The sequence below is a fragment of the Mobula birostris genome, chromosome 2, assembly GCF_030028105.1.
Source record: "Mobula birostris isolate sMobBir1 chromosome 2, sMobBir1.hap1, whole genome shotgun sequence".
In the NCBI taxonomy this organism is placed as follows: Eukaryota; Metazoa; Chordata; class Chondrichthyes; order Myliobatiformes; family Myliobatidae; genus Mobula; species Mobula birostris.
Window position 1 is genome coordinate 138,353,309 of NC_092371.1, and position 21,730 is coordinate 138,375,038.

General features: G+C 42.5%; 1 protein-coding gene across 3 annotated transcripts in view; it reads right to left on the reverse strand.

Moving 5' to 3' along the window:
* LOC140191713 (3',5'-cyclic-AMP phosphodiesterase 7B-like) overlaps positions 1–21,730 on the reverse strand; it is a 169,029-nt gene that overhangs the window by 58,022 nt on the left and 89,277 nt on the right. The window lies entirely within an intron of this gene.

A 21,730-nucleotide genomic window follows, 5' to 3' on the forward strand; every position in this document is an offset into this window, starting at 1 on the left:
TCATAGGTTTTTGTTTTTATTGCATTTTGGAAAATATCCCAACTTTTCTGGAAATGGGGTTTGTATAAACATGCACATACATGCCTGGATATATCAATACCAACACATAGAAATACAAACAGGTGCACACACACATTCTCTGGTTGCCACTCACCCTGAATGCAAACAACCTCATGCACAATTTTTCTCAGCTTCTTTCCCTTACACCTCGCCACTGACCCAGGTCCCCCTCCTCTGTCTCCCCACTTCCTCAGATCCTGTCTGCTTCATTCATTTGCTTCCTAGTTCACCCATTTCCCAAACACAGAATCTGCCGCCACTGCTCGCCAACCTTTAGCTGACAGTTGCTTGCTTCCTGGGTGACTTGGGATCAGAGGCAGCACAGGAGCACAGCGGTTAGTGTAATGTATTCCAACACCAGTGATTGGGGTTCAATTCCCACTACTGTCTGTAAAGTCTTTGTATGTCCTTCCCGTGACCAAGTGGGTTTTTCCCGGATGTTCTGGTTTCCTCCCTCATTCTGAAGACATACTGCGGATGTGCTATGTTGGTACCAGAAGCATGGCGACATTTGTGGGCTGCCCCAGGCACACCGTAGGATTCTGTTGGTCGTCGGTGCAAACTGCACTTTTCACTGTGTTTCGATTTATATGTGACAAATAAAGGTAATCATTAAATCTTTTCTCCACAATGAAATTAACATCCAATTTATGCAATATTCACAGAGAATAACAGTTTCTGGCAACATTTCATCTTTCACACTTGGTTGCAAATGTTCTGCTAATGCACATGATAAAATTTTAAATCTTTGCCTAAAGCTATTACTGTCAGTTGAAAACAAAAAGGGCATTTATAATTCCCCTGTGACAGTTTTACATACAAATCAACACACAGTTTTTTGACCATTTTAATTCTCCATTCCAAATAACTTTCAACAATCTCATAAATGAAATGAGTAAAGTTTAATGAAAGCTTTTAAGTTTTCAGATTTATAGAGTTAGAGTCACTGAGCAGAAACAGGCCTTCATCACACTATGTCATACTGACAATCAAGTACCAATTTACATATACTAACTCCATTTACCAGTACCTAGTCTGTAGCTACTATGCTCGTCCGGATGCTGCTTCTTATTGTGGGAGTATCTGCCTCTGCAACCTTTCCAGGCAGTGTGCTCCAGATTGTAATCATCTGCTAGGTGAAATAATTTTCCCTCAGATCTCTTCTAAACCTCTAACTCTTAACTTTAAACATAGTCCTCTGGTCCTAAACGGGGGGGAGAAATAAGGACTCTTACTACCCACTGCATTTATGCCTCTCATACTTTTGTCTAATCAGGTCCCCCAGGCAGCCTTCTCTGCTCCAAGGTAAACAAACCCAGCAGAGGGGCACTCCTCATAAAGGAGATGCTCCATTCTGCTGAATCTCCTCTGCATTCACTCCAAAGGAAGTGGAACTGGAGCTCTGTTATTTGCACATGCACCAGTACAGTGTCTTGAACACTGTTCTCACAAATCAGTTCATTACACAGTATATTGAGGTAGTAACCGGTAAAACAAAAACAGAATGCAGAATAAAGTATAACAATTACAGAGGAAATGCAGTCCAGGTAGATAATGGTGCAAGATCGTTGTGAGATCAAGTTTCCAGCTTCATGTAGTAGGGAACTGTTATAACAGCAGGGTAGAAGCTGTCCTTGAGCCTGGTGGCATGTTATAACAGCAGGGTAGAAGCTGTCCTTGAGCCTGGAGCCTTCTGCCCAAAGAGAGAGGGGAGAAGATGGAATGTTAGATGTGGATGGAGGCTTTGAACATATTGGCTGCTTTACCAAAGCAGTGAGAAGTGTTGACAGTCCATAGACGGGAGGCTGGCTTCCAAGATGTATCCACAACTCTCTACAGTTTCTTGTGCTAATGGGCAGAAGTTGCCATATCAAGCCATGCTATTTCTGAAAAAGATTTCTATGGTGCATTGATAGAAATTGGTAATGGCAATGGGCTATGCCAAATTTCTTTAGCCTCTTGAAGTAAAGGCTTTGGTGAGTTTTCTTGGCTATGGTACAGTATCTACATGGTTGGACTTGGACCAGGACAAGATATTGGCAATGGTCACTTGTAGGAACTTGAAGCTTTCAACCCTCTCAACCTCAGCACTGTTGATGAGACAGCAGCATGTCCACTCTCCCCCCTTTCTAAAGTCAAAGACCAGCTCTTTTGTTTCGCTGACATCGAGGGAAAGATTGTTGCCATGACACCACATCACTGGGCTCTCTATCTCCTCCTGTACTTATCGATATTTGAGATACAGCCCATCTGCAAACTTGTAGATAGAACAGGAGTGGAATCTGGGCACACAGTTACGAGTGTACAAGGATTAGAGGTTGAAGACTCAACCTTGTGGAACACCAGCATTGAGGATAACTATGGTGGTGGCATTGCTGCTTGTCCTTACTGATTGCAGTCTGTTGGTCAGGAATCAAGATCCTGTTGCTGAGGGAGGTGTTGATTTCCAGGTCTCAGAGTTTGGTGTTGAGTTTGAGTCCAACATAGGTGTCTTTACTATCCAGATGCTCCAGAGCAGAGCGGAGGGCCAGGGGATGGCATCCACTGTAGGCATGTTTCGGTGATAGACAAATTACACTGCATCACATTATTCTTATAGTTCAGATCAGAAACACGCTCAGTACTCCAACTGTGGCTAAATAATGTCTTATAAAGTTGTAACAAGTCATCCCCTCTTTTATATTCTACACCCTGACCAAGAAGGCAAATATTCCGAATGCCTGCTTCACCAGCTGTGCCGCCTGCCACGCTCAGCAGGATATGGAAATAAACCAAGGACATTTTGTACCTTAACAGTCTCCATGGCCATCCCTAATAGTATCTTCTACCCTTATTAGAAAATTCTCCCACCCTTAAAACCTGAAAAATGCATTACTTCTAATCTAATCAGGATTAAATTCCATCTGCCATTGTCCTGCACAATTTACCAGTCAATAGCATTCTGTAGCCAATGACTTCCAAGTGTACCACAAACTTAATAATTATACTTGTTACTCCCGTATCTAATTTGTTAAGTATATAACAAATCAGTATTACAGTGGAGTAAAGGGAATTAATAGAGGTACGGGAGAGCAGCTGGCCAAAACTGACCGGAAGGGAGCACTCATAGGGATGATGGCACAGCAGCTACAGCTGGAATTTCTGGGAGCAATTCAGAAGGCACAGGTTAGATACATCCTGAAGAAGTAGCATTCTAAAAGGCAGGATGGCATAACCTGGCTGTCAAGAGAAGTCAAAACCAACATAAAATCAAAGAGAGGGTATACAATAGAGCAAAAATTAGTGGGAAGTTAGAAGTTTGGAAAGCTTTTAAAAACCAACAGAAGGCAAATAAGAAAGTCATTACGAAGGTAAAGATGGAATGTTAACCAATAACATTAAAGAGAATACAAAAAGATTCTTCAGATATATATAGAGGGCAAAAGAGAGGCAAAAGTAGATATCAAACAGCTGGAAAATGATGCTGGAGAGCCAAGGAAATGGCAGACGACTTGAATAAGTATTTTGCATCAGTCTTCACTGTGGAAGACACTAGCAGTATGGTGGAAGTTCCAGATGTCAGGGGGCATGAAGTGTATGAAGTTACCATAACTAGAGAGAAGGCTCTTGGGAAAATGAAATGTCTGAAGGTCGATAAGTCACCTGGACCAGATAGTCTACACCCCAGGGTTCTGAAAGAGGTGGCTGAAGAGATTGTGGAGGTATTAGTAATGATCTTTCAAGAATCAATGGATTTTGGCATGGTCCTGGAAAATTGCAAATGTCACTCCACTTTTCAAGAAGGGAGAGTGGCAGAAGAAAGGAAATTACAGTATAAGCCATTTAGTCTGACCTCAGTGGTTGGGGAGGTGTTGGAGTTGATTGTAAAGGATGTGGTTTCTGGGTACTTGGAAGCACATGATAAAATAAGGCCATAGTCAGCATTGTTTCCTTAAGGGAAAGTCTTGCCTGACAAGTCTGTTGGAATTTCTTGAAGAAATAGCAAGCAAGATAGACAAAGGAGAATCGGTAGATGTTGTGTACTTGATTTTTCAGGAGGCCTTTGACAAGGTGCCACATGAGGTTACTAAACAAGTTAAGTATTACAGGAAAGACATTAGCATTGGCTGATTGGCAGGAGGCAAAGAATGTGAATAAAAGGAGCCTTTTCTGGTTGGCTGCTGATGACTAGTGGTGTCCTGCAAGAGTCAGTGCTGGGTCTGCTACTTTTTACATTACATGTCATTGATTTGAATGCTGGAATTTTTGGGTTTGTGAACAAGTTTGCAGACGTTACGAAAATAGGTGGAGGGGCAGGTATTTCTGAAGAAGCAGAGAGGCTACAGGCAGATTAGGAGGATGGGCAAAGAAATAGCAGATGGAATACAGTGTTGGGAAGTGTATGGTCATGCACTTTTGTAAACAAAATGAATGGGTAATTTTCTAAATGGAGAGAAAACACAAAAACCTGAGGTGCAAAGGGACTTGGGAGTGCTTGTGCAGGATTCTCTAAAGGTTAATTTGCAGGTGAACTCTGTGGTGAGGAGGGTAAATGCAATGTTAGCTTTCATTTCAAGAGAACTAGAATATAAATGCAAAGATGTAATGTTGAGACTTTATAAAGCACTGGTGAGGCCTCACTTGGAGTATTGAAGGCAGATTTGGGCCCCTTATCTTAGAAAGGATGTGTTGAAACTGGAGAGGGTTCAAAGGAGGTTCAGGAAAATGATTCTAGGATTGAATGGCTTGTCACATGAAGAGCATTTGATGACTCTAGGCCTGTATTCACTGGAATTCAGAAGAATGAAGGTGACCTCATTGAAACCTATCAACTGGTGAAAGGCCTTGTTAGAGTGGATGTGGAGAGGATGTTTCCTATGGTGAGAGAGTCTAAGACCAGAGGACACAGCCTCAGAACAGAGGAGCATTCTTTTAGAATGAATATGAGGAGGAAATTCTTTAGCCAGTGAGTGGTGAATCTGTGGAATTCTTTGCCACAGGAAGCTGTGGAGGCAGAGGTTGATTCTTGATTGGTCAGGGCATGAAGGGATACAGGGAAAAGACAGGAGATTAGAGCTGAGAGGAAAATTGGACCAGCCATGATGAAATGGCAGAGCAGATTTGAGATTAGATTAGATTCAACTTTATTGTCATTGTGCCGAGTACAGATACAAAGCAATAAAATGCATTTAGCATCTGATCAGAAATGCAAAGAATTGTTATTTACAAAATAACTGCCAATAAAAAAAGTGCTACAGCACACAACTATAAAGGTACTGAGACAGTACAATACGGATGCAATACTGCTTAGCGCTGTGATGAGAGGTTCAGCAGTGTCACAGCCTCAGGGAAGAAGCTCCGCCTACCGGATGGGAGGAGAGTAAAAAGTCCATAGTTAGGGTGAGCTGCATCCCTGATAATGCTTTTCACCCTGCCCAGTCAGCGTTTATGGTAGATGTTCTCAATGGTGGGCAATTGGGTGCCGATAATCCGCTGGGCAGTTTTCACCATGCGCTGGACTGCTTTGCGGTCCGATACAGGACAATTGCCATACCACACTGAGATGTAGTTGGTGAGTATGCTCTCAATGGTACAGCAGTACCAAATGGCCTAATTCTGCTGCTATATCTCATGGTCTATAAAAGCATAGATCCCTATGACACAACACTAATGACGTTTCAATTTTTTTTTAGATTATGAAGACACGCAGCCCTCTTTTATTGTCATTTACTAATGCATGCATTAAGAAATGATACAATATTTCCTCCGGTGTGATATCACAAAACACAAGACAGACCAAGACTGAAAAAACTAACAAAACCACAGAATTATAATGTATAGTTACAACAGTGCGACAATACCATAACTTGATGAAGAACAGTCCATGAGCACAGTTTAATTTTCAAAGTCTCTCAATGTCCCACATCTCACGCAGACAGAAGGAAGAAAAACTCTCCCTGCCATGCCCGACTACAGTCTGACTCTGAGTCGTCCGAAAAACTTCAAACCTCCGATCAGCTCTCCGACACCGAGTACCAAACACCATCTCTATCCGAACGATTCGACCTCAATCTTGGTTGCCAACAGCAGGCAAAGCTGGGGATTTTGAGGCCTTCCCTCAGAAGATTTCTTGATCGTGCAGTAACAACGGCAGCGAAACCTGCGTTTCAGAAATTTCTCCAGATGTTCCTCTGTGCTTTCACATCTGTCTCCATCAAATCAGAATTGTCCACGGCCCCTATTTAATGGATACGATACCATTTTCACCAGGGGGCTGAGCACGTGCGGCATGCTGTTCTCTCTCTCCTCCCGCTGGAAACGTAATGTCAAATTCTTACAGTTAATTCCAGTTGAAGTGGCTGCACTGGATTATCTCTGACAGGCTAAATTTACCTCATGTCCTTTAATTTCTGTGGGTGAATATATACTTTGCACATAGTGCATGAGCAGATTGCTTCCCCATTTCTCATGAAGCCCAATTTTTTCCCCACTTGAGTAGCTCAAATAGTCTGCCCATTTTCTACCCAATATTACAAATGAACGATCACTGGAAACTCAATAATGTTCATCAGAAGTTTGACTGGATGTTTGTCAGCACGAGTCCTATTTGTACATATGGTGTGCAGATAACTGCACGACTATTTATCTTCTTGGAACATTGATAAAGGTTCATCCATGTTTGTCCTAAGAGTTCTTGACGTAGGGCCATCCAGGGATAGTTTAATAGTACTACTGCAGGCAAAGACCAAGGTACTCCCAAAATTTACCTTCTATGCTCAAACCCTACAGCCCAATCACATGATTTTCAGACTCCTCAACAGTAGCTTTAATCTTACTCCCCATGCTCCCTTATTTCCTGCAGCCCAAAACAGCTTGCACTGTGCTTCTAGAGTTCAAAAATTGTTTAATCTCTGTTCAGGCCCTGACACGTCTTCAAAGTCTGAATCCCGCACAACCCTCCACCACGTGAATTGCACACCCCCCAAACCTCCTAATCCCAAATGCAACCCCAGTGTCCAAATTCTGCTTTAAAATGTCAGGGTTTTCAGTAGCCAACTACCTCCTGAGCATTAAGAGGTAGATTTTCCTTTGCATGCCCTAGCGCAGGGGTGGCCAACCTTTTACATTCCATGCGTCAATTTTTTCACGCATGAATTCAGGTGCGCCATACAACTCTTGTACTCCCATTCAATTCTTGTAAAAATATGTTAATATAGACATATTTAGCATTTTTACATGATATATTGATTTAATATAAAACAAGATAAACATTACTTACCTTAATGAGATTTTTGAGTCTGTTTTGATTTCACCAAGCTTTTAACGTTTGGAGTTAAATTAGTTACTGAGAGCAGGAGAGAATTCTTCAAATTTGAATCAGTCAATTGCGACCTCGTTTTGTTTTTAATCAATTTCATGGCTGAAAATGCTTGTTCATATCTGTATGTCGTTCCGAAACGACAGATTTAACTCTGGGCAAATTTTCTTAGTTCTGGAAAATGTTCACAGGGTAATGATCGCCAGAAATTAATCATGTCAGAAACATTTGGGACTGAGAGAAGCTCATCAAATTTCATGTTCAATAATGAATTTGTTTTCAAGTCAATAAGTTCCATTTGTATGTTACTAGGCATCCTCATGATTTTTTGCTCATTAAGTGAAAATGGATTTAGAAATGCAAGTATGCAGACTTTTTTAGCAAAATCGCGAAAACGACTTTCAAATGACTCTTGCAATAACCTGATTTTTTCAATATATTTTGTAAAATTGCCATTATCTTCGGCACATTCACTCTGCTCTTTTAAGTGCGGAAACTGGCTCAAATCCTCATTTTCTAACTGAGAGGAGAACAGTTTTAACTTCATCTTGAATGCATTGATATCACTTACTAAGCTAGGAAAGAATTTGTTCTTGCCCTGGAGTTTCAAATTTAGATCATTGAGATGGCTGGTAATATCCTAACTAAAAATGCTAAATCAAATAGCCAACACGAGGAATTTTGCAGATGCTGGAAATTCAAGCAACACACATCAAAGTTGCTGGTGAACGCAGCAGGCCAGGCAGCATCTCTAGGAAGAGGTACAGTCGACATTTCGGGGGGAGATCCAAAATTAAATAGCCAATTGTTATCACATAAAATGGCTCTTTCCTCAGGCAGCTCATTTCTCTCTTCTACAAAATTATGAGCAGTATTTTTCAGTTTCCAAAATCTACTCAGAACCTGTACTCTCGAAAGCCAGCACACCTCACAATGAAGGACGAGATAGCCATAATCCAAATCTAACATTTCACAATATTCTCTGAATTCTCGCCTGTTTAATCCTCTTGCTTAATTTTATTCACGCATTTCACAACCAGTAACATAACATGCTGCAAATTTAAAGTGTTTCCACAGTGACTCTTGGTGTATAATGCAGTGATATTTTAGTAGAGGACGACCTAAAAAGTTTTCAAGCAACGTTGTAGTCCCAGCGGCTTTACCTATCATTGAGGGCATTCTGTCAGAACACACACTGATGAGTTTACTAGAATCTAGTTGTAGATTTTCTAGGCATGATTTTAGTTTGTCAAATATGTCTGATCCTCTTGTTTTTCCATGAAGCGATTCAAGACCATTAAGTTCTTCAAAGACACTAAAATTATCATCAATTCCTCTTATAAAAATGCTTAACTGGGCTAGATCACATATGTCAGCAGATTCATCCAAAGCTAAAGAAAAGAAAGTACAAGTATGGACAAGGGTCTTTCAGTTGCTCAGATACATCATGACAGAGTTCTTCGGAGCGTTTCGTAACTGTTTGCTTTGACAGAGCAGTTCCGTCTACTTTCCTTTCGATATTTTTATCACCAAGACATCTTGCAAATATTTGGAGACAAGGCTTAATAATTTCTTCTCCATCAGAGAAAGACTTGCGTTGTTTGGTCAACGCCAAAGCAATTTCGTAGGATGCTTCTATCATCGCCAAACTTTCACAACTTCTTTTAACAAATATATTTTGTCTCTTTTGATTTCTTCCTTTTTCTTAATCACAAATTCTTTCCGTAACTCAGACCCAAGCACTAGCTTCAGTTTTCCTTCTATTTCAGTCTGGTGTTGTGTTTTATAGTGTCCATTAAGAGCATGTCTTCTATTATGTGAGAAACAATGCACAACGGTTTTCCTGACAGATTCGCTATAAATAAGAACTCATTTTCCCACTGTTCATTGAATTCACACTTATTACCACTTTCTGCTTTTCTTTTGCACTGTGATGGGTAACTGAATGTAAAAACAAGGCTTAATTTTTGAAAAAGTACAAAACTGCAAATGTTCACAAAGAACGAACAAAGTACAACTCCATAACACGAGTGTCAATTGTAAACTGACTGGCAAAACCCTGTGACGCACCACTGGTGCAGACGCCTGACACCTCAGGATCAAACAAGTATCAAACGTGTATTGAACAGTTATGGAACGACTGCAGAACAAAAGTCCTTCTTTCCTAGTTTGACTCATTGAACATTTTTTTAAAATTGAAAACAGATTAATGTGAAGGAAGATAACATTCACCAAAAGATGTGCATGAAATAATAAAATCAATAAAAATAGTTGCTAAGTTTTAGATTTATTCTCAGTAACACCCATTTCTAGCACTAAGTTACTTGAATTCCTGTTACAGGTGTCCCCCGTTTTTCAAATGTTCGCTTTACGAAACCTCACTGTTACGAAAGACCTACATTAGTACCCTGTTTTCGCTTTCAGAAGGTGTTTTCACTGTTACGAAGAAAGGCAGTGCGCGATAAAAAAATCAGCATGCCAAAAAATCAGTGCGCGATAAAAGGCAGCATGTGCCCCGAGCAGCCGCTCTCCCCCCGGATTTGGAATAGCACTGTTTAAACACGTGCCTGTGAGCAGCCCTTAGCAAGATGAGTTCTAAGGTATCAGAAAAGCCTAAAAGAACTCGTAAAGGTGTTACACTTAGCATAAAACTAGACATAATTAAGCGTTTCGATCGTGGTGAACGAAGCAAGGACAAAGTGAGTTCGGCTTGCGGAAGCTGACGAAGATGATGTTGAAGAGGTTTTGGCATTCAATGACCAAGAACTGATAGATGAAGAGCTGATGCAATTGGAAGAGGAAAGGATAACAATCGAAACCGAATTCAGTAGCGAACTGAACGTGAAGCAACTGCGTGAGATTTTCGCTGCAATGATAAAGTACGATAAAGGACAGTGTCAGGAACTGAATCAGGATTACCAGTAGTGTAAAGCATCGTGTTAACCACTGCACTATCAAACCGCCCCAGTAGTGCTCAAGACTCCCGTGCTGCTAAAGTTTTCCGCAGCAGGCCAACTAATGAAACCATTTTTTGTCCTTCATCCAATGACTATAGAGTACACCTTTGACACTGCAAAACTCCGTGTCTGACCAATATATTTGGCTTTGTTGCATTTATAATGTTACAGAGCACTACAGCACAGAATCAGGCTTTTCAGCACATCTAGCTCATGTCAAACCGTTACTCTACCTAGTACATTGACCTGCACCCAGACTATAGTCCTCCATACCTCTCCCACTCAAGTATCTATACGAACTTTGCTTAAATGTTGCAAACAAACCCACATCCACCTCTTCTACTAACAGGCATTCAAGTAACAGAATCTTTCCTTAAGAATTTTCTTCTGCACCATATCGCTGCCAATGTCAAGCTGGCACTGCATATGTTAACCCTCTCGCTTTGTAGCATATTAAGAATTTAGTGAGATTAATTGGAATATAGATTATAAACCAATTCAAACCTACACAATCTGGTTTTAGAACATGGCTAACTTTTTTTCCCCTCTAACCCACTTTGAATGAAACTTTCAATGCTACAAATTCTTCCACGTTTTCCTTATGACATTGAAGAAAGAGCAAGTCTATGCTGGCTCTTAGAACAATCCCATTCCCTTCATGTTTCTCTGCAACCTATTATGCCTTGCCTGTTCAACAGCTTCCACTCTAAATTTCCTACCATCCATCTGCAGTAGGCAGAATTCATAGCAACCTATGAACCTCGTAGAATTGCTTTGGGTTGCAGGATGAAACTATAACAGAGAATAACCATCCAGACTAATGCAGGCAGTCACAGAGAACTGGACTGAAACTGAATCACTGAGGCTACATGGCACGAACTCTAAATACAGTCGGCCCTCCTTATCCACGTGATTGGTTCCGGGACCCCTTGCGGATACCAAAAAACCTGGATGCTCAAGTCCCTTATTCAACCTGTCTCAACGCAATGGACCTTAGGACCCAGCGGAACCCCGGACCTTATTTAACCCGTCTCAGTGCAGTGAACATTAGGACCCGGTGGTGGAGCTCTGAATCCGCAGTGTTTCTGTTCACGAAAATAATCACGATTGAAAATAAAGTGGAAATAATAAAGCGATCAGAAAGAGGTGAAACGCCATCAGTCATTGGAAAAGCATTAGGCTACAGTCCGTCAATGATCGGAACAACTTTAAAGGATAAAATGAGAAAGGCCCTGCCCGATTAAAGCTACAATTATTACTAAGCAACGCAGTGGTTTAATTCAAACAACAGGAATTCTGCAGATGCTGGAAATTCAAGCAACACACATAAAAGTTGCTGGTGAACACAGCAGGCCAGGCAGCATCTCTAGGAAGAGGTGCAGTCGACGTTTCAGGCCGAGACCCTTCGTCAGGACTAACTGAAGGAAGAGTGAGTAAGAGATTTGAGAGGGGGAGGGGGAGGGGGAGATCCAAAATGACAGGAGAAGACAGGAGGGGGAGGGATGGAGCCAAGAGCTGGACAGGTGATTGGCAAAGGGGATATGAGAGGATCATGGGACAGGAGGTCCGAGAAGAAAGACAAGGAGGGGTGGGGGGACCCAGAGGATGGGCAAGGGGTATATTCAGAGGGACAGAGGGAGAAAAAGGAGAGTGAGAGAAAGAATGTGTGTATAAAAATAAGTAACAGATGGGGTACGAGGGGGAGGTGGGGCCTTAGCAGAAGTTAGAGAAGTCGATGTTCATGCCATCAGGTTGGAGGCTACCCAGACAGAATACAAAGTGTTGTTCCTCCAACCTGAGTGTAGCTTCATCTTTACAGTAGAGGAGGCCGTAGATAGACATGTCAGAATGGGAATGGGATGTGGAATTAAAATGTGTGGCCACTGGGAGATCCTGCTTTCTCTGGCGGACAGAGCGTAGATGTTCAGCAAACCGGTCTCCCAGTCTGCGTCGGGTCTCGCCAATATATAAAAGGCCACATCGGGAGCACCGGACGCAGTATATCACCCCAGCCGACTCACAGGTGAAGTGTTGCCTCACCTGGAAGGACTGTTTGGGGCCCTGAATGGTGGTGAGGGAGGAAGTGTAAGGGCATGTGTAGCACTTGTTCCGCTTACAAGGATAAGTGCCAGGAGGGAGATCAGTGGGGAGGGATGGGGGTGACGAATGGACAAGGGAGTCGCGCAGGGAGCGATCCCTGCAGAAAGTGGGGGGGGGGGGGGAGGGAAAGATGTGCTTAGTGGTGGGATCCCGTTGGAGTTACGGAGAATAATATGTTGGACCCGGAGGTTGGTGGGGTGGTAGGTGAGGACCAGGGGAACCTTATTCCTAGTAGGGTGTTGGGAGGATGGAGTGAGAGCAGATGTACATGAAATGGGGGAGATGCGTTTAAGAGCAGAGTTGATAGTGGAGGAAGGGAAGCCCCTTTCTTTAAAAAAGGAAGTCATCTCCCTCGTCCTAGAATGAAAAGCCTCATCCTGAGAGCAGATGCGGCAGAGACGGAGGAATTGCGAGAAGGGGATGGCGTTTTTGCAAGAGACAGGGTGAGAAGAGGAATAGTCCAGATAGCTGTGAGAGTCAGTAGGCTTATAGTAGACATCAGTGGATAAGCTGTCTCCAGAGACAGAGACAGAAAGATCTAGAAAGGGGAGGGAGGTGTCGGAAATGGACCAGGTAAACTTGAGGGCAGGGTGAAAGTTGGAGGCAAAGTTAATAAAGTCAACGAGCTCTGCATGCATGCAGGAAGCAGCGCCAATGCAGTCGTTGATGTAGCGAAGGAAGAGTGGGGGACAGATACCAGAATAGGCACGGAACATAGATTGTTCCACAAAGCCAACAAAAAGGCAGGCATAGCTAGGACCCATACGGGTGCCCATAGCTACACCTTTAGTTTGGAGGAAGTGGGAGGAGCCAAAGGAGAAATTATTAAGAGTAAGGACTAATTCCGCTAGACGGAGCAGAGTGGTGGTAGAGGGGAACTGATTAGGTCTGGAATCCAAAAGGAAGCGTAAAGCTTTGAGACCTTCCTGATGGGGGATGGGAGTATATAGGGACTGGACATCCATGGTGAAAATAAAGCGGTGGGGGCCAGGGAACTTAAAATCATCAAAAAGTTTAAGAGCATGAGAAGTGTCACGAACATAGGTCGGAAGGGTTTGAACAAGGGAGGATAAAACCGTGTCGAGGTATGCAGAAACGAGTTCGGTGGGGCAGGAGCAAGCTGAAACAATAGGTCGGCCAGGAAAGGCAGGTTTGTGGATCTTGGGTGGAGGTAGAAACGGGAAGTGTGAGGTGTGGGAACTATAAGGTTGGTAGCAGTGGATGGGAGATCCCCTGAGCGGATAAAGTCGGTGATGGTGTGGGAGACAATGGCCTGGTGCTCCTTAGTGGGGTCACGATCGAGGGGTAAATAAGAGGTATCCGCGAGTTGTAGCTGTGCCTCGGCAAGGTAGAGGTCAGTACGCCAGACTACAACAGCACCCCCCTTATCGGCGGGTTTAATAATAAGGTTAGGATTAGTGCGGAGGGAGTGGAGAGCAGAGCGTTCGGAAGGAGTGAGGTTGGAATGGGAACAAGGTGCAGTGAAGTCGAGACGGTTGATGTCCTGTCGGCAATTAGCGATAAAGAGATCCAGAGCAGGCAGAAGACCAGAGCGGGGTGTCCATGAAGAAGAGGAGGGTTGAAGACGGGAGAAGGGGTCATCGGTGGGGGTGGAAGAGTCCTTGCCGAAGAAGTAGGCTTGGAGACGGAGACGACGGAAGAAGAGTTCCGCATCATGGCGAACGCGGAACTCGCTGAGGTGTGGGCGAAGGGGGACAAAGGTGAGGCCCTTACTGAGAACAGAGCATTCTGCCTCCGACAGTTGAAGGTCGGAGGGGATGGTAAAGACCCGGCATGGATTTAGTTATTGGGTTTTGGGGTTTTGGATCCTCCACATCAACCCGGCATGGATGGAGAGCACGCTGTCACTGGATCGAACTTGGGAGCTTCTGTTCCCGAGCCCGGCGCTGAAACATATGTTTCTTAAGTATTTTATATGCATAGAAAGGTAAAATATATACTATGACAAACGTTTGACTAACTGACGCTAAATAATACCGGATGTACTTGTTCCGACTTATTTAGTAAGAGAACTTCCGTTTTTTTGCTGATCCCCATCCATGATAACCTACGCACATCCTCCCGTATACTTTAAATCATCTCTAGATTAGTTATAATACCTAATACAATGTAAATGCTCTGTAAAATAGTTGTTATACTGCATTGTTTAGGGAATAATGACAAGAAAAAAAAGTCTGTACATGCTGCAAGAACACTTCTGGGTTTTCTCGATTCGTGGTTGGTTGAATTCACACATGTGGAACTCATGGATAAGGAGGGCCGACTGCACCATGTAACTGCATTGTCCTCTACACTAACCGTTCTTTGTATTACCCCAATTATTCACCTTCGCTCACAGGTGCCACCTGATGTATCCAGAAGTACACAGCCCTCCCTAACATACACATCCTGAACTTTACTAACACTTCGAGTGTGTCGTTTAAAATTAGGGGAGAATTGTTGTGCTGTGGGGTTGAAGGTAATTTTCAGTTTTAACTTCACTCTGTCATGATCAGCTGGGGTTTGCTTGCTTCACAGGACTTTAACAGTGCCATCAAGCAAAGTTTAAAGCCCAGGCAATAGTTTGGTGATATTTTAAGTGTGATCTAAAAAAGTCAGAGCTGAATAAGTGGAGAAAGACTGGAAACTACAAAGCTTGGCAGCAGAAGGCTTTGCAAGCACTGCTGCACAGTTTAAATTTAAAATAATTAATCAGCCAGAATCGGAGTAGCACAGATTTATTTGGGAGAGGGATGGGAATTGTAAGCAAAGAAAAGAATGCCCAGACCATAGAAAGATCTGATGACCAAGTCATAATTTTAAAACAAATACTGTGCTTCACTGAAAACTATGTAAATGCACTTAACAGAGTTGATGGGTTAAATGGACAGTGATCACCTGATCTGAAGGAAAGTAAATTTCCACAAGTTTCCACACATCCCACCTCTCCCGGAAGTTCCGAGAGTCTCCTGTATATGAATAGTGGCTCCCTGATGCCTGCAAATTATATACAATATCACGGAAATCAATTTTTTTGAGAGCCAACGAGAGAAAGCAAGAGAGAGAGCGAGAGCGCGAGAGAGAAAGCAAGCGAGAGCAAGCGCACGAGTGAGAGCACGAGAGCGTGCGCGAGCCAGAGAGAAAGCAAACGAGAGCGCGAGAGAGAAAGCAAGTGAGCGAGAGGGGGAGCAAGAGAGAGAGAGAGAGCGAGAGAGCGAGAGAGCGAGAGAGCGAGAGAGCGAGTGAGAGAGTGAGAGAGTGAGAGAGTGAGAGAGTGAGAGAGTGAGAGAGTGAGAGAGTGAGAGAGTGAGAGAGTGAGAGAGTGAGAGAGTGAGAGAGAGAGAGAGAGAGAGAGAAAGAAAGAAAGAAAGAAAGTGTGCATGCGCACGCCATGGCAGAGTGTTCCAAAAAAAATATAAAACATATGTCACCCCAGACTACACTAAAGTGTACGCCTGCCTAATAGGGGTCAAAAATAATGACAGTGCTGCTCACTGCACTGTTTACAACAGTGACTTTTCTATTGCCCATGGTGGGTTAAGACTATAAAAGACATGTTGAGGTGAGTTTAACAGGTGTCATTCATTCATTAGCATAGCTAATGTTATTTAAACTAGCTGGCTCACTGTTAAGGAGCTACTCTATTGCAGACATCCCACCTCTCCCGGAAGTTCCGGGAGTCTCCCGCAAATTGATGGTGCTACCTCCCTGAAATGAGTTTTTGCAGGGTGGGATGTCTGAGTTTCAGATCTAGTCACATCAATCATTGCAGTCATGGACCAGAAAGCAAACTCAGAATTTGCACAATTTTAAATAATCCCATCATTCACCATTTCCTACCCCCAAATCCATTTTGGAAGCCCACATCCCAGATAATGTCACTCCACTCTTTAAGGAGGAAAGGAAGCAGAAGAAAGGAATTATAGGCCAGTTAGCCTGATTTCAGTGGTTGGGAAGATGTTGGAGTTTATTATTAAGGAAAGATTTTGGGGTACTTGGAGAAGGAGGACACAAGAATGATTCCAGGAATGAAATTGTTAATGTATGAGAAGCATTTGATGACTCTGGGCCTCTACTTGTTGGAATTCAGACGAATGAGGGGGAATCTTACTGAATATCGAAAAGCCTTGATACTGTGGATTTAGAAAAGATGTCTCCTATTGTGCGAGTGTCTTGGAACAGAGGACACAGCCTCAGAATAGGAAGTATGTCCATTTAGAAGAGAGATGAGGAGGAATTTCCTTAGCCAGAGAGTAATGAATCTGTGGAATTCATTGCCATAAACGGCTGTGGGGGACAAGTCATTAGGAATATTTAAAGCTGCGGTTGATAGGTTTTTGATTAGTGAGAGCATCAAATATTACACAGAGATGGCAGGAGAATAGAGTTGAGAGGGATAATAAATCAGCCACGATGGAATGACAGAGCAGACCCAATCGGCTGAATGTCCTAATTCTGCTGAAATGTTTTATAATATGACAAGAAATGGTAGCTTTCTTAATTTATGATTGATGAGGTTTTTAAATCTCAGGGTGCATTAAGAAAGGATTTAAGTCTTCAATAGATCTTTAATTTCTGAGAAGCCATGCAGGCTGATTTTCCTTGTTGACATGGATGAAATCAAGTGGATATGGCTCTGAATGTAACTAGACATTATTTCAACAGAAAGTGATGATACTTCCATCCAAAATAGACATCCAGAGGCTCAATCAGTGCTGGTGGTAATAAGCTGCATATCATCTTGGGTTTTGAGCTACTTATGTGGGTCACAACACCATTAGGTTTGCCTCTGGAGGGCTGCTCTCCAGTTGCCAGTACAGCCTCACTTTCAAGATCCATATTAGCTACTGAGTTAGGAGTCGAGGAGGTACAAGGTAAGTAGATTAGATTGGATAGCTGTGGGTAATTGAGTATAATGTTGATGAGTTCTCTCCGATTTTTCAACATTGCTCTGGTAGGGCTTGATAGGTCACCTTCTGTACCATAACATTCTACGAACACCATGTCATTCAATGAGAAAATGAATACTACTTGCCATTAATTGGCTTGCCATTTACTCATTGAAACTTTCCTCAGGAAAGGCCAATTAGTCATATTCATACTTTATTGATCCGGGGGGAAATTGGTTTTCGTTACGGTTGCACCATAAATAATTAAATAGTAATAAAACCATAAATAGTTAAATAGTAATATGTAAATTATGCCAGGAAATAAGTCCAGGACCAGCCTATTGGCTCAGGGTGTCTGACCCTCCAAGAGAGGAGTTGTAAAGTTTGATGGCCACAGGCAGGAATGACTTCCTATGATGCTCTGTGTTGCATCTCGGTGGAATGAGTCTCTGGCTGAATGTACTCCTGTGCCCATCCAGTACATTATGTAGTGGATTGGAGACATTGTCCAAGATGGCATGCAACTTAGACAGCATCCTCTTTCCAGACACCACCGTAACAGAGTCCAGTTCCATCCCCACAATATCACTGGCATTACGAATGAGTTTGCTGATTCTATTGGTGTCTGCTACCCTCAGCCTGCTGCCCCAGCACACAACAGCAAACATGATCGCACTGGCCACCACAGACTCATAGAGCATCCTCAGCATCATCCGGCAGATGTTAAAGGACCTTAGTTTCCTCAGGAAATAGAGATGGCTCTGACCCTTCTTGCAGACAGCCTCAGTGTTCTTTGACCAGTCCAGTTTATGGTCAATTCGTATCCCCAGGTATTTGTAATCCTCCACCATGCCCACACTGACCCCCGGATGGAAACAGGGGTCACCGGTACCTTAGCTCTCCTCAGGTCTACCACCAGCTCCTTAGTCTTTTTCACATTAAGCTGCAGATAATTCTGCTCACACCATGTGACAAAGTTTCCTACCATAGCCCTGTACTCAGCCTCATCTCCCTTGCTGATACATCCAACTATGGCAGAGTATATGACAGGTAACTGTCCTGTTATTTATCGTACCCAAGATAAAAGGACAGTTACTTACAGTGGGGATTATAACCTCGGATTAAACGTACCAGATACAGTCTGAATACTGCTTTCACGTTGTCAGAGCTTGTTTGTTATATCTACCACAACGGACTGAAATAACACTTACAGACTCCATAAAAGTGTGGAATTTGATTTGTTCTGAAAAGAAAATGGAAAGGTTTTGTAAATGCCATTTTCATTGCATTTTCTCAGTATCTATTTGTTCTATAATTGCTACAACCTTTTACCTATGGAAATGAGATTTTCAGAGGATTACGTTCAATCTGGCCTGAGCTTCAGAGAAGTCCAAGCTTTTGAGTAATTGAGTTTTAAAGTAAACTCATTTAGATTTATAATCACTTCATTGGCTGGAACAACCAAAGCAAAAATATCTGTGGTAATTATTTGGAATTTTCACAGAAAAGCTAAGTACTATATTGACAAAGGAGAAACCTTACAGTTTATCTGCCTAAATTCCTGTTAATAAAACTAATCTGTACAAATAGATGATGGGCCATCCTCTCCTCTTCTCAAAGCTCATTGAATTACAAGCATTCATAAATGACCACATAATACAGTAACTTCTCTGTCACTTGTTGCATGTATTTCCTGTATTAAGCAGCTTTTCAACTGCAGCTCTGATATGACTCAGGATGATATTCTATATACCCACCTATTTTATTATCAAAGTTGCCTTGGCAGTGGTGCTGATGTAGAAATAGCAAGGCATCAATGCTGACCTGACTTCTCAAAATCTTAAGAATGCCTCAAGTACTCATTATAGTTTTCGCATCATGCTCCTGATAACTACTGCAATTCTCAGGGGAAATTGGTATTTTGATCTGCTTAGCAAGCAACAATGGATGTGCATTTAAAGTACCTTTGCAAAGACATTGCCATATTCCTATTCAATTCCATCCATTGCCATTTTAATTGGGATTTTCAGACGAGTTGTTTTGATAGCAGGGTTTGTATGTAAAAAAAAATGGACTGCCAAAATTGACTTTGTTCATGGCTTGACCCTCAGAGAAGATGTTACTGCCTGTTCTCACATCTTTCTCTTCCAAATTTCAAAAATCAACACTCATGATATACAAAATACACACAAAACACAAATATACTCATATACACAAAAATGTAAATAGTGTTTATTCAAGAATGAACATTTTACATTCGTCATTTGATCAGTAAATTCAATGGCATTAATACGTTTTTTTTAAAAAAACCACAACATTATTACCACTCATTTAGGCCCCTAAGGTAACACACATTTTCTTTTTGTTTTGAAGGGCCTTCCCACCCAAGTCAGCCCCTCCATGTCCAGGAGGGGAAAGAGCCTAAACTGTGGTAATTCACTACAGAACCATTGTGATAGATTCAAGATTATTTAATGTTACTTCCAGTACACAAGTGTAAAGCAAAACAAGATAATTGTTACCCTGGATCTGATGCAGCAATAAAAGATAGAGAAACAATAATAAAAATAACAGTAAACATAAATGCATAAGATAGCTTATATACATAGATTAATTGTATGCACATAAGGGTGACTGATAGGAAATGATAAAGTAGTGGTGGTGGGGTACATTAGTGGTTGGAGGTGTCGTGCTGCTTGTGGAAATTAACTGTTTTTGAGTCTAGTGGTCCTGGATTGGATGCTACATAGCCTCCTCCATGATGGGAATGGGACAAATAGTCCATAAGCAGGCTGGGTTGGACCTTCATGATATTACTGGCCTCAGTGCGGTGGGTAGGCTGGTGTCAGTGATGAGTTTGGCAGTTTTAACTACCCATTGTAGAGCCCTCCTGTCTGCCACAGTGCAGTTTCTGTACCATGCAGTGATACAGCATGCTAGGATGCTCTCTACTGTGCACCTGTAGAAGGTCACGAGTATTGATGTGCATAGTCCAGTTCTCTTCAATCTCCACAGAAAGTAGAGCATTGGTGAGCTTTTTTTGATTGTGCAAGATGTGTTCTGAGGCTATGTGAGGTTGAGTGAGATGTGCACACCTAGGAGTCTGAAACTGTTCACAGCTTCATCTGCTGTACCACAGGCGTAAAGAATGGTGTGTGAGTGATCTTCCGTCTGCAGTTAACATTGGCAAATCAGTTTATTATTGTCGTATGTACTAAGCTACAATAAAAAGCTCATCTTGCATTCTATCCATAAAGATTAATTCATTACAGTGTATTGAGGTAGCTCAAGATAAAACAATAGCGTGCAGAAAAACAATCAACTGTACAGAGAAAGTGCAATGTATCTAAGACAACAAGGTGCAAGATCATAACAAAGAAGATTGTGAAGTAAAGGGCTCATCTTGTTGTACTAGGAAACCAATCAATTGTCTTATAGCAGTGGATAGGAGCTGTCCTTGCGGCTGGTGGTACATGCTTTCAGGCTTTTGTATCTTCTGCCTGATGGAGGGATGTGGGGTGGGAGGTCTTTGATGATGTTGGCTGCTTTACTGAGGCAGCGAGAAATGTAGAGAGTCCATCTTCCATGATGTGCTGAGCTGCGCCCACCACTCTTTGTAGCTTTTGCAGTCACAGGCAGAACAATTTCCTTATTAAGAGTGACGTATCCAGATAGGATGCTATCTACAATGCATCAATACAGAGGGGATATGCCAAATTTCTTCAGCATCCTGAAGAGTAGAGGTCCCAGTGAGCTTTCGTGGCCCTGGCATTGGCATTAACATGGTGGGACCAGGACAAGCTATTTATGTTCACTTCCAAGAACTTGAAACTCTTGACCCTCTCTCTCGTCATCAGCACTGTCGATGTAAACAGGAACATGTGCACTGACCCCTTCCTGAAGTCAATGACCAACTCTGGTTTTCCTGACAGCGAGGGAATGTTGCCATGGTACCACGTCACTAGGCTCTCTACCTCCTTCATGTACTCCACCTCATTATTTCAGATACAGCCCATTACAGTGGTATCATCTGGAAACGTGTAGATGGATCTTGACCCGAATGTGGCCACACAGTTGTGAATGCACAGGCAGTGTAGTAGTAGACCGAGGATGTAACTTTGTTGACCACAAGTGTTGAAAACATTTGCAATAGAGATGTTGCAATCTGTTGGTCAGGTAGTCAAGGATCCAGTTGCAATGGAACATCTGTCTCTGCGTGCATCAATCAGAGTTCTGTTACACAGAGGCTTGGGGTCAATGGAGGCAAGGACCCCTGCATTCTTCTCAACACCCTCTTAGCAAATCCACAAAGGGGTAGCTACTCACTTCAACATCCTAGTTGCTCTTCCAATACAGAACAGTCTGCTTACACTGCTGTACCTTGAGTCAAAAACTATTACTGCTTCTAAATATCATTATATTTAATA